At 37.5% G+C, this 13,020-nt stretch overlaps 1 long non-coding RNA gene across 1 annotated transcript in view; it reads left to right on the forward strand.

Moving 5' to 3' along the window:
* The first annotated feature begins 1,746 nt into the window (after window positions 1-1,746).
* Window positions 1,747-13,020, forward strand: part of LOC111439796 — a 20,312-nt gene continuing 9,038 nt past the window's right edge. Inside the window, exons 1-2 of the long non-coding RNA XR_002709868.1 lie at window positions 1,747-1,758; window positions 10,869-10,873. This is a non-coding gene — a long non-coding RNA (uncharacterized LOC111439796). The remainder of the gene's footprint in view (window positions 1,759-10,868; window positions 10,874-13,020) is intronic.

The raw sequence follows: 13,020 nt of genomic DNA on the forward strand, positions 1-13,020 counted from the left end.
GATTTACGGCGAAGGTTACTAATAGGACGTACTATTTTCTAAAGTTCCCACATTAAACCCTAGGGTATCTAAGTAGCTGTCTTTTCCTTTGAGTCATTTTGTACCTGTGAGAGAGAAGCAGAAAGATTGAGGTGAGGAATCGATAACGTCCTAAGGCTTCGGACCTTTGTGACTTCTTAGGTAGGAGTGAACCAATGTCAGGGTACTTCGTAACGAGAGGGACAGACACCTCATCAAGGACAAACGTACGACGACAGTGCCATCGGCAATAGTAGTTGGGTTCCACGATTAGGGTTCATTTAAACACTCGCGTGAGGAAGACAGGGCAGCGGATCGCGGGTTAGGTTCTTCAGGTACCAGCGAGCTCGCTTCAGCCAACGTATGGCCTGTGCCTTGCAACCTGCATTTGGACACTGACTCTGGGTTTGGTACCCAGCATCTAGAAGTTGTGCACCACAAGTAACCTTTCGGCTTGTTGGCTCTGTACTTCGGCTTCGTTGGCAACTTCATTGTATTCTGCAGCTCGGCTTGAAAGTGTGGCTTGGTGAATCGGCGACTCCGCTTAGCAGCTTGGTATACAAATAATATACCAAATCCTAGGTTTTTGATCCTTCTAGAGCCGTTAACGCCCTTGTTTCAACCATCTAAGATCAATGTAACTTTATTTTACTAAAACAGGTTATGATAGGAGCGTACCTTGATAGTTAGACATAAGGTTTAGTTAGTTTTCATTATGAAAAGACTCTAAGTGTATAATATTGTTTTATAGGGAGTAGTTAAGCGTCAGAGTTAACCTATCGCGAGTAACTTCGACCAAGGCTAGAGATGTAAGTAACCTTACTGTTGGTATTAGTTGACATGCCATGAATGTGTTGAGAGCTTTGCATGTCATGGATGTGGTGACTGGGAAACTATGAAACGCTTACATAATGCTTAACTAAGCCATGCTATGTAACATGACAAGGGAATGGAATGTTGTATGCATAATTCCATGGAGGTAAGCTTTAGGGACCTCATGCATGTTGTGTGTCACGTGCATAAGCTTACTTCACTGTTAAGTTATGATGGTACGGACGCATACATTCCATATTATGCTCGCTATGATATCATGCAGCCCTTTCCTGTTCTGTGGCGTCCGATAACGAGTATCACGTGTACTCGACCAAGTTAGGTCCTGGTGGGCCCATATTTACATATGTTGGTCGTGTGTGGAGAAGTACCACAAATTCACCCTGCCCAGATAAAGTAAGGACCTAGAGGTCATGTAAAGGGAATGGAAGACAAGTCCCCCTCAAGTTTTTATGCTTGTATGTGTGCATGTGTGCTGCACGTGATTTGCATGTGTTCTAAATGTGTATTGTATACCTGACCCCAACAGTGGGGCAACTTACTAATTATTTTATAAAATACTTAAGCCACGTGCTATCTACGTTTTCAGGTAAAGGTAAGGCTCCCCTATACGATTGATAGTGAACATTGCGAAGGCCATGGAAGTTAAAGGGAGGGCTTGTAGGACAATAGATGCTCTGTTCGAGATTTCCTTTGAATAATAAATAATTGCATTTATTTTTCCTAGTTAGTCGTTGGTGGATTCCCGAGTTAGGTTGATCCTTCGTGTTATGAACCTGATTATAAAAGCCATGTCGTTGTTATTAAGGTTGTTTTATATGAGTTTTCGCATTTTTGCCTTATGAATGCAAGGTAACTTTGCTAATTAGGTTAAAAAAATATTAGAGGAGTTACAGTTGGTATCAAAGCGTTGGGTCATAGATCATGTACATTGGCGTACGATGTAGGTCTAAGGTACGTCCATGGTACTCCAGCAAATGCACCGTCACCGTTAGGTATATGAAACAATAAATTGACTTAGCTTTAGTTACGAACAACCTGTGAAGGATCAACTGACTAATCATGGTTATATCAAATGGACAGAAATATATCTATAGTGAGGGGAGTGCAACTACTAGGCTATAGTGAAGTGTCCTAGTAGTTAACGAATGTATGTTAACAAGGTTAATGAGTTTAGCCGGTTAATCTCGGATTGTTGGAGCCCATGATTTGTAGGTCCATTAGGTCCCCCTGCTAGCTCATATCAAACTAAACCTTAGAACAGTGTGACGAGTGAGTTCGAAGTGTTCGAATTTAAATTAGGGAATATACTTTAGATATAGACGATATATTTATCTGCATTTTGTTTTAATTATGAATTAAACAAAAAGAAAGAATTGGAGATATTTAAAATAAGATTTAAATATTTTAATTATGAACAAGGATTCATGATCAATATGTGTCCGAATTTATTGGGATCGATATTTGATTTAATGTTAAATTTTAATGAAATTGTTTAATTAATCATTTAATATTATTTTTATTTGAAATTAATTATTTAAATTAATTGTTGAATTAAAATAAAGAAAGTCAAAATGTTGACTTCACTTAATGGAAAAATCTATGTTTGTGTCCGTGGAATATTGAGTGTCAATATATGGTTTAACCACACTTGCATGTTTGCCACATAATCCCACAAATTTGAGTGGAATTTTGAGCGTAAAAATTTGTTTTAACCAGACATGCATGTATACCTCAGTTTACTATATATAGTTTTACAAGATTTAACCATCTACTATATATAGCTATTTATTATTTATAGCTTTACCAGATTTAACCATCTACTATATATAGCTATTTACTATATATAGATTTACCAGATATAGCTTTACCAAACATAGTTTTACCGGATATAACGGTTGACCAAGCTATAAATAATAGAGAAGACTCCATAACCTAACAATTCTCCCACTTTGAAACTGATCCAGTCAACCAAGAATTTCATTCTCAAACGATCATGAATATCTTCACTGCACCATACCAATTGAGGTTTTGCACAACCTCAATATTCCAACATCCACACATTTTGTCAACATATTTGTTGGATTCTTTGCACCCTCTATCTTCTCAAAACACATCACCATCTTCCACTAACCTGCAAGTGAAATGGTATTGCCTTACGTGTTTTATCTTTAAATGATAGACCGGGTTTCTCACCAACTGTATGACACTCTGACTATCTCTATAAAGAATGTTTTCGTGCTGCTTCTTGCCCAGTTCTTCCAAATACTTAGTCATCCATATCGTTTTCTTCCCAGCTTCAGCTATTGCCACGTACTCAGCCTCAGTACAACGCATTTTTGAAGCCTAGACGTCCCATCATCTATGGCTTGCTCCCACTTGGTTGTATCCTCCAACTGTAGGGCCTCTTCAAAGGGTTGTGGTTCCCTTTCATTAGCAACAGATAGTGTGATGAAGGTACATATATATCTGGTACTCTGATAGTACTGGATGATCTTCTCAACACCAGTTCAGGTGTCACTTGCTCCACATCTGGTTCCTCAGCAATAGTCTTAGAAGTTTCATGAGTATCTTCTCCAACATCACTAAGTGAGTTTTCCTGCAACTCAAGCCCAACTCCCACTTGCTTCGTGGTCTTGGAACCTTGCTCCACATCTGGTTCCTCAACAGTAGACTCAAGAGTTTCATGAGTATTTGCTACAACATCACTAAGTGAGTTTCTCTGCAACTCAAGCTCAACTTCTACTTGCTTCGTGGTTTTGGAACCTTGTTCCACCTCTTGTTCTTCAACAATAGTCTCAGAAGTTTCATGAGTATCTGCTACAACATCACTAAGTGAGTTTTCCTGCAACTCAAGCTCAACTCCCATTTGCTTCGTTGTCTTCGAACCTTGCTCCATGTCTAGTTCCATTTCCAACTGCACTTTCTTCATTTCTCTGGCAGTCCTTGTGAAGCTAACTCGTTTCTGCTTGCTCATAACGTAGTTCTCACAATGACTCACATCAACAGATTTCAAACCTTTTAAAACTTCTTTTGCAGCCAGCATCTTCATTTCTTTCACGCTCATATGTCCAAGTCTATTGTGCCATAGACTTGAATTTGAAGTAGTCTCAACAACAGCAGCTATGTTCATACACCCTGCAGTGGTGTATAAGGTTCCAGATTTTGTGCCTCGTGCTACTACCGTAACATCCCTTCAGAATCTTCCATGAACTCTTTCCTCACTCGGTTGCATAACTTGTGCTGTCCAACTGACCAATAGAGATCAGGTTCTTCTTGAGACCAGGAATATATCTGACATTCTTTAATGTCCACTAATTTCCTACCGGAGTTTTTATGCAAACATCCCCTTTTCCTTTAATCTCCAAATCTTTGTTGTTGGCAAGATACACCTTCTCGAAATTTTCAAACTTGAAATTCCAGAACAACTCTTTATTTGGAGAAGAATGAAAAGATGCACCTGAATCCAAAATCCAGAATTCAATCGAATTGTCCACGCTGAGGACTAGAGCATCCCCAATGTCTTCTGCTGAATTTATAGAATCATCATCATCTCCAGATTTGTGATTCTGCTTCCTCTTTGATCTTGTACAACCTGTCCGAAAGTGATCTTTTTATCCACAATTCCAACACGTTACGTTTGGTCTATTTGGACATTTTTCTCAGTTCTTTGATTTTGATCGCCATTTATTGGGCCCTTCAGTTTACTTCTTCCCCATTGGTCAAGACTGAGAGTACTACCAGATGAATTTCCAATTTCTCGTTTGTGAGTACTCTCGTTGAGAACTACATCTTGAATTTCATCAAACTTCAGTTTATTAGATCCTCGGGAACTGCTGATTGCGGCAACAACAGTATCCCACGACTAGGGTAAAGATGACATCAAAATCAATGCTTAATTTCATCTTCAAAATTAATTTTGACCGAACTCAGTTGACTTACAATCATATTGAATTCATTTATATGATTCACAACAGATCCACCTTCAGACATCTGTAGATTGAACAATCTCCGTATCAAATACACCTTATTCATAGCCGACGGTTTTTCATACATATTCGACAGCGCCTTCATCAGATCTGACGTTGTGTTCTCCTTGATGATGTTAAACGCCACGTTTTTGGATAGCGTCAACCAGATCATCCCTAACGCTTTTCGATCCTTGAGCTTCCACTACTCCGTGGTCATGGTATCCGGCATCACTCACAACAAGGGTTCATGAAGATCTTTTTAGTACAGATAATCTTCAATCTACATCTTCCAGAAACTGAAATCGGATCCATCGAACTTCTCAATTCCAATCTTTGAACTTTCCATCTTCACAGCTCGTGTTGACTTCCACCTAGCTCTGATACAAGTTGTAGGGTCGTACAACAACGCACACACTCGATCTAGATGAACACAAAGAAATAGAAGAGAGAAAATGCATGGAGAATTCTGGCTAAAGGATTTGTATTGATGAGTATGTATAAGAGAGAATACAGAGAATAGAAAAAGTACATTTTCAAAGCTCTACCGGACGAGATATATATATAGTTCAGTTTACTATATATAGCTTTACCAGATTTAACCATCTACTATATATAGCTATATAATCGGATATAGCTTAACCAAATATAGCTTTACCGGATATAACCGTTGACCAAGCTATAAATAAGAGAGCAGACTCCATAACCTAACAGTTCCCTTAAGCACTATCTCCAAGTCTTGAACAAGGGGCCCCCACCCTCTCATTGGCCTGAGAGGGATTCGGTTTACTGGTTGGACCACAAACCAATTCTTCATTAGAGGATCAGTGAGACATAAGGATCAAGAAGTAACTTCAGGGGTAAAATGGTAAATTGACCCAACTCTAGTTACGAACATCCTGTGAAGGATTGACTTACCAATCATGGTTATATCAAATGGACAGAAATATATCTATAGTGAGAGGAGTGCAACTACTAGGCTATAGTGGAGTGTCCTAGTAGTTAACGAATGTATGTTAACAAGGTTAATGAGTTTAGCCGGTTAATCTCGGATTGTTGGAACCCATGATGTGTAGGTCCAGTAGGCCCCCCTGCTAGCTCATATCGAACTAAACCTTAGAACTGTGTGACGAGTGAGTTCGAAGTATTCGAATTTAAATTAGGGAATAAACTTTAAATATAGACGATATATTTATCCACATTTTGTTTTAATTATGAATTAAACAAAAAGAGAGAATTGGAGATATTTAAAATAAGATTTAAATATTTTATTCAAATATGTGTCGGAATTGATTGGGATTGGCATTTGAATTAATATTAAATATTAATTAAATAGTTTAATTAATCATTTAATATTACTCTAATTTGAAATTAATTATTCAAATTAATTCTTGTATTAAAATGAAAAAAGTCAAAATGTTGACTTCATTTAATGAAAAAATCCATGTTTGAGTTAGTGAAATTTTGAGGTTTGGTTTAACCCCACAAATTTGAGTGGAATTTTTATTAATGTCAAAATTTTGTTAACTCAAATTTGCATGAACATGCAAACACGACTATAAATAGAGTGAACATGGTACGTGGAAGGTCTTCGGAGAAACCTTGAGAAAAACCTCTAACAAACTCTCTCTCTTCATATATACTAAATCGGGTTGAGTTATAACCCTCCCACTACGTCAAGGCATTCTCAACTCTTGAGAAGGATGTGATTGACCAGAAGTGTCAGCTCCATCAACAACTCTGGTTGAAGAACCAGCTTGATCAACAACTCTTGTTGTTTTATCAGTAGCTTCTTTAGAAATCTCACTTAATACTAGTTTGCTACAAGGTTGATGATTTCTTACGTGGTCTTCCTCTAAGAATGTAGCGTTCGTTGATACAAACACTCTATTTTCTTGTGGATCATAAAACAAACCACCTTTCGTCTCTTTGGGGTATCCAACGAATAGACATAATTTTGAACGACGTTCTAATTTCTTGGAATTTTGCAACAACACATGTGCTGGACATCCCCAAATTCTAAAGTGACGTAAACTACCTTTACGCCCTTTCCATAACTCATATGGTGTTTCTGAAACACTCTTAGTAGGAACCATGTTCAAAATGTATGTAGCAGTCTCCATTGCATATCCCCAAAACGGATCGGGTAATTGAGTAAAACTCATCATAGACCGAACCATGTCTAATAGAGTTCTATTTCTCCTTTCTGATACACCATTTTGTTGAGGCATACCAGGGGCTGAGAGTTGAGACCTTATTCCATGTTCTATCATATAGTCCTGAAATCTTAAGTCCATGTACTCTCCTCCTCGATCTGATCGAAGTGTTTTAATAGTTTTACCTAATAGATTCTCAACCTCAGTCTTATACTCTCTGAATTTTTCAAGAGCTTCGGACTTGTGATACATTAGGTAAAGATAGCCATACCTTGAATAATCATCAATAAAACTGATGAAATATTCATACCCTCCTCGTGCTTTGACATTCATTGAACCACAGAGATCTGTATGCACGAGTTCTAAGGTTTCTTTGGCTCTATAATCTTTTTCGGAAAATGATCGTTTAGTCATTTTACCCTCAAGACAAGACTCACATGGAGGTAAGGAATTGTCTTCTAACTTATTTAGAAGTCCTCTTTTAACCAATCTCTCAATCCTATTGAGATTAATGTGGCCTAGTCTTAAGTGCCAAAGATAGGTATTAGGAGAAATCTTTTGTCGTTTATTTTGAGTTTCAGCTGTTTTAAACATCTCAGTATTTAAAATAGCTTTTGTTTTGCTCGGTTTTAACATATATAAGTTGTTTTCTAGTTTTGCAGAACAAATATGAATACCTATTTTGCAAATGAACACTTCATTGATTTCAAAAGATACTTTATACAACTGTTCTAACAAACAAGAGATGGATATTAGATTTCTTTTCATTCCAGGAACAAAAAGTACATTATCTAATATAATGAATCTATTTCCAAAAAACAACTTTAAATTTCCTACTGATCTTGCTGAGACAACCTCTCCTGTTCCAACCCTGAGTGTTATCTCGCCGTCCGCAAGCATTCTCCAGGAGCTAGTTTCCTGGTAAAAAGAACAAATATGATTAGTCGCCCCTGAATCTAGTATCCAAGTTGAGTTGTCATACTCTACTAAACATATTTCTACAATGAGTAAATCATATTTACCTTGTTGTGTCTTTTCGGCTTTCTTCTCTGCAAGGTATTTTGGGCAGTTTCTCTTCCAGTGCCCGTTTTCGTTGCAATGGAAACATTTTCCTTTATCTGCTTTTTGAACCTTGTTCTTGGGGTTAATAGGAATCTTATTTTTCCCTTTTCCCTTCTTCTTCATCAAAACACTATTAGAAGTGGAAGGTCCAGACTTATTTTTGGAGGACGATCCTCGTAGTAATTTCTTGGAGATAGCAACATTTGCTTCTCCTGTTTGTCCCTTGTTCGTTAAGAGGGACTGATAAGTCTGTAGCTCATTGAGAAGAGCAGTCAAGTTATATTCTATTTTGTTCATTACCACATTGGTGCGGAACTGGAAGAAGCTCTTCGGAAGAGACATCATGATAAAACTGACTTGACTCTTCTCATCAATGACAGCTTCATTTTCTTCTGCCACATTGAAATGGATCATCATGTCCAGGACATGTTCTCTAACTGAGGTCCCTTCTTTCATACGGCAGTTGTAAATGTATTTTATGGCTTCATGTCTAAGGGAGAAGGACGGTTGTCCAAACATCCCTTTTAGAGATTCCATAATCTCTTTAGCAGTACCCATAACATCGTGTTTCTTAGCCAAAACATCAGATATGCTGGCTAGAATGTACACTCGGGCTTTGTCATTTGCCTTTATCCATCTGTCATATGCATCCCGAACTGTTCGGTTTGCATTTGAGTTGGGGTTTGGAGGACACTCCTCAGTTAAAACAAACTTTAAATCATCAATGACAAGTATTGTGTTTAGGTTTGATTTCCAAGTTGTGTAGTTGTCGCCGTTTAATTTCTCAGAAGCGAGTAATTGTACTATTGAGTTTGTCATGCTGTGATATAAAGAAAATTCTATTAGTGATTTGACTTAATCCTATTTAATCTAATCAGTTTTAGCAAATGTAATAATGTACCCAAATCATTATTAATTTGCAACGATACTTTAGTGAGTTAGAGCAACTGCTACCGAGGGGCAGTCAATCACTCATTCACTAAACCAAGACATTCTTGACTTAAACACTAATTCCAGAATAACTCTTGTTCCTATAGTGTTTTAGTTATCGCTATTTTGGTCAAGAATATACTAACTCTTAATAATTCTTCGCAAGTGTGACCCACCAATTTCAGACCTCAGAGATCGGTCCCAACAACGCTATCGAATGAAAAAGCCAAAGTTGGGAATGGACCTAAGAAATCCTATCCATTTCTGGAGTTTGCGTTGTTCCGACTCCCATGTTACAACCCTCCGAATGGGTAGTTGCTCTAGGGCAACATGCAGGCGGAACATGGGAATCTCACGGTGCAACCTAGTGGTGGAGACCATAGGACGTGTTGACTTCCTTCTCCCACTTACTATAAATACTTTCTCAATTCACCTTGTTATTGACTCATGCAAATACCTTCCGAATGGAGGACGCTCCCAGGGCGACACGAGGCCGAGCATGAATCTCACTGTGTGAATTTTACAGAGAGCGTGAAGAGAAAACGATGTATCTTATACACCTTTTTCCTCCCACTAAGTATTTTAGATGGTTGGGCATACTCATTACTTAAGTATATTCCGGCTAATTAAGTATAACTTAAGTCTAGGTGATTTTTCTAAATCTTACATCACTTAAGCATGCTCATAAAACTGGGCTAACTAAGCTCAAGTACTGGTCCGTTCTCTAGGTAGTAGGTGTTCCGTAAACCGTCAACTTAAGTACCTTCAGCCTTAGACAAGATCGTGCCAAGTGAGCTTTCTCGTAACCGCAATTTTATAAGACATCGACCAATTTTAACTGTTAAAATTGATCGTGCTCGGTTCTTAACCTTTAGTGAGCATGCACTTATCTTTATTATAGATTTTAACGTCTATCTCATTTTATGACGTTGAAAATAACCTATAACATGCATCTAACATGCTTTATATAACAATTTATATAATCATCCATTCCATGCAATAATATAACAATTTATATCTATCACTCATGGAACCCTAAGACATGCATACTATACATTATAACACTTATAACATACTTGGAATGCATGAAACATGCTTAGCCTATGGTGGGATTTTAAATCTATATGACATACTTTATGCATATACATTTTCTATTTAATTAAAACAGACATTCATAATGCATAATTAATTAAACACACTAAAGTGGGTTGGTTTTGGCATTTTAAAGCAAGCAATTAACTAAATTATTACATTAATAATTAAAATTAACTTGAGCCGCTCCCGAGGAACACGAACTGAGCGAACCAACCCTTAAAAACGTTGAATCAGTCCCCAACGACAGAAAAAACACCCGAACCGCCTCTTCCATCTTCTTCGGTTCAGCTTGCTATCTCTTCCATTTTCGATAAATTACAACCTAAAATGGACTCTATTGACTCCATAAAAATTACAGACCTTTCTTCATTCATTAAAGCCCATACACCTTAGGCTTATTACAATAATTGTATCAAATGGAAGCATAAAAAAAATGCCAAAACCAAAACCATCCACTTTAGCAACCACAAATTTCATTCATGAAATGGTACCCACCATGATCAAATTAATGTAAATAAAGTGCCTAAAACTTGCTCTGATACCAATTGATGGTGTTAATCTAACACATGCAGAAGTAATTTGGATCTTAGGCACTTTTAGAACATCAATTATTGTAAATAACTAGCATGTTCAGAAGTATTAAAACTTAATGAGTTTAAATACTAATCTTTTGTAGTTCAAACTCCTTTTGCCTCACGAACCGGTTTCGAACCACCACTAGTGTCTTCTCCACTATCCTCCGGCCTTAGAACGGGATTGTGGAATCCGGTGAGTGACTAAACTTGGGAGGGATTTTGTATATGTGAAGAGAGTGTTTGTGAGAAGTTTTTCTCAAGGTTTTTCACCAAGATGAAGAAGACCTTCCATGTATCATGATCACTCTATTTAAAGAGTCATGTTTGCATGTTCATGCAAATTTGAGATCACCAAATTTTGGCACTTCAAATTCCACTCAAATGTTTGGGATTATGTGGCAAGCATGCATGTTTGAGTTAACCAAATTTTGACACTCAAAATTCCACTCAAACTTGTGGGGTTTATTTGGCAAACATGCAAGTTTGGTTAAACCAAATTTTGACACCTCAAAATTCCACTAACATGGATTTTTCCATTAGATGAAAGTCAACATTTTGACTTTCTTCATTTTAATTCAACAATTAATTTGAATAATGAATTTCAAATTAAAGTAACATTAAATGATTAATTAAATTATTTAATTAATATTTAATATTAATTCAAATGCCAATCCCAATCAATTCCGACACATAATTGATTAAGATATTTAAATCTTATTTAAATATCTCAGATTCTCTGTTTTTGTTTAATTCGTAAATAAAACAAAATTGCGGTTAAATATATCGTATATATGTAACGCATATTCCCTAATTTGAATTCGAACACTTCGAACTCACTCGTCACACTGTTCTATGGTTTAGTCCGATATGAGCTAGCAGAGGGACCTAATGGACCTATAGATCATGGGCTCCAACGATCCAAGATTAACCGGTTAAACTCATTAACCTGGTTAACCAACATTCGTTAACTACTAGGACACTCCATTGTAGCCTAGTAGTTGCACTCCCCTCACTATAGATATATTTCTGTCCATCTGATATAACCATGATTAGTAAGTCGATCCTTCACAGGTTGTTCGTAACTAGAGCTGGGTCAATTTACCGTTTTACCCCTGAAGTTACTTCTTGTTCCTTATGTCTCACTGATCCTCTAATGAACAATTGGTTTGTGGTCCAACCAGTAAACCGAATCCCTCTCAGGGCAATGAGAGGGTGGGGCCCCTTGTTCAAGACCTGGAGTCAGTGCTTAAGGGAACTACCTTTCTTCTATCCCTAAAAGTGGGTAGGAGTGAATTCCGTCTTGCACCCCACGTCCCCAGCCATTCACCCAGTCTTACCCCTGAAATGGGAGGCCTGTTGAGTCGGCGAATTAGAGCCACTCTCACCCATGCAAATCTAAGGATAATTCCGAATAAACAGGAGTTCATGGTTAGCTCAGGATTAAAACCGAGTTACCTAGGTTATCGAATGAAAAGAAAATCAGTCTCAATAGTAAACGACATTATAAAGTGAGAGTGGTTTTCTTCATGGTTCGATCTTATGCATTACTCATTGCATAGGACGCCCCCACTCACATGTCTCCACATGTACAATTTAGTGATCACATTGTTTATATCGTATACAAAAGTGGGCCGCATCCATAGTGTCCCCAGAATAAGGTACTCAGCCTTATTCTTATACTATAGATCATTTTGACTATATACTTGAACTTGATCCCCTCTTATGCCTCTACATATAGTTCAAGTAATCATACTATAGCCAGAGTGTTCTTAGTTTATTGGATTTAGATTAATGATCGTAAGGTTCACTTTATTCAATAACAATTTTTACTGAATAAAAATCAATAATAACTTTATTGAAAATAGAATATATCTTTGTTTACAAACTATGAGTTTTAGAACATAAAACCCAACATGAAACCGGTTCGTGAAGAAAATGGAATTTGAACTACAAAAGGTTAGTATTCAAACTCATTAAGTTTTAATACTTATGAACATGCTAGTTATTTACTATAATTCATGTTCTAAAAGTGCCTAAGATCCAAATTGCTTCCGCATGTGTTATATTAATACCGTCAAAGATGAGATGCGATGTTGCATTGAGAGACTTTGGCCCGAGTAGAGGCAATGTCAAGTCGAATGACTTGGCCTAGCGTAGAGGAAAGTCAGATGTGTCGCAGACGATTGAACATGCACGCGCAAGCGGCGTGTGTGGTTGAACAAGCTTGGATTCCGCACAAGCAATGTTCGATTGGCGAAGACAAACCTCGCCTAAGGTCCGACGAAGCCACAAAGCCGGGGCAAAAAATATATATGGGGCTTAATTCTCCTTAAGGCTAGTCGTGAGCATGTCAAAGTCACGACGCCACACGATAAAAAATGTAGG

Source organism: Cucurbita moschata, unplaced genomic scaffold (assembly GCF_002738365.1).
Source record: "Cucurbita moschata cultivar Rifu unplaced genomic scaffold, Cmos_1.0 Cmo_Scf00107, whole genome shotgun sequence".
NCBI lineage: Eukaryota > Viridiplantae > Streptophyta > Magnoliopsida > Cucurbitales > Cucurbitaceae > Cucurbita > Cucurbita moschata.